Source organism: Nanorana parkeri, unplaced genomic scaffold (genome assembly GCF_000935625.1).
Source record: "Nanorana parkeri isolate BGI_ZX_2015 unplaced genomic scaffold, ASM93562v1 scaffold12, whole genome shotgun sequence".
Classification (NCBI taxonomy): Eukaryota; Metazoa; Chordata; class Amphibia; order Anura; family Dicroglossidae; genus Nanorana; species Nanorana parkeri.
The window spans coordinates 4,549,391-4,550,423 of record NW_017306280.1 but is presented as its reverse complement, the minus strand read 5'-3'; the positions used below and the strand labels follow the sequence as shown (position 1 = coordinate 4,550,423).

The following is a 1,033-nucleotide window of genomic DNA, read 5'->3' as shown; positions in this document are numbered from 1 at the left end:
CCCCCCCCCCCGAAATCCATGGTGCTTTCATTTCCAAGATTATGCAATTCCTGGTAAAGAGGCCAGGTTGCCTTCTCCCACCTCCTGCACCTTCTTGATACCCAGGGAGGCTTCCCATAACAGTGATAGGCTGATAGGTACATGAGGGAGTCAGGAGGGTGCCCATGGCTTTGCATTTCCAGCAAGTGTTGAATCTTGTTCATTAGAATGCTGGAGGTTTGGGGGTTCCCAGGCACAAATGAGGCAGCCAATGCAAGCAGCTCTAGGTACCTGCACTGTACATATGCATTCACTTTACATTTTTTTTCTCAACTGTATTTAAAATTAGCTTAAAAATGCCAGGGGATGTCACATACAGGATCAAATGTACTTTAATAAGCTTACAGGGAACATAAGCTCTGTGTAGCTTCAAGATGACAAGACACACATGACACGTAGTTCCCTTTTACAGATATCACAGGAAACCATTGCTCAAAAGAAACCATCATCCTCTTTTTCACAGTGTTAATATGAATACATTTAAGATGAAGTGGTTTTATTCTTCAACGGAAACAGAAAAAATAAAACACAATACGTGGGAACTATCAGTAATGGAATGATATACTATACATTCGCACATCCGGAGGTTTAGCACACAAAAACGTGCTAAAAAACGTGCGTAAAGCGCGCTTAAACGCTATCGCCGCGGTGTAAATTGGGGTCTAACTATACCCATTAATATACATATTAACCTAATACAGTACAATGGAGCCCTGAATGTGAAACACACCAAAAACTGAACTTAAAGGAGAACTATGAGCTGAGTGCTTTTCACTCACCTCATAGTTCTAGCCGACCTGTGACAATGAGACTGTCACAGGTCGGCTCAGTAGATCGGGAAGTGAGCGAACACATAGCGGCGTTCGCTCACTTCTCGATCCTGTCACACAGAGAGCCGTGACAGGGGAGGGGCTGGATTGCCCCCCTGCCCTCTCCGATCCTCCAGCGCTGACTGGCGGCACGGATGGGGGGGGGGGCAGGTACAGCTGGCTCT

At 45.9% G+C, this 1,033-nt stretch overlaps 1 protein-coding gene across 2 annotated transcripts in view; it reads right to left on the bottom strand.

The window, feature by feature from the left end:
• CKB (creatine kinase B) overlaps positions 1-1,033 on the bottom strand; it is a 31,399-nt gene that overhangs the window by 28,462 nt on the left and 1,904 nt on the right. For both annotated transcript variants that reach the window (XM_018556612.1, XM_018556604.1), the window contains exon 2: positions 372-379. The gene's annotated coding sequence lies outside the window, so the exon portion shown is untranslated. The remainder of the gene's footprint in view (positions 1-371; positions 380-1,033) is intronic.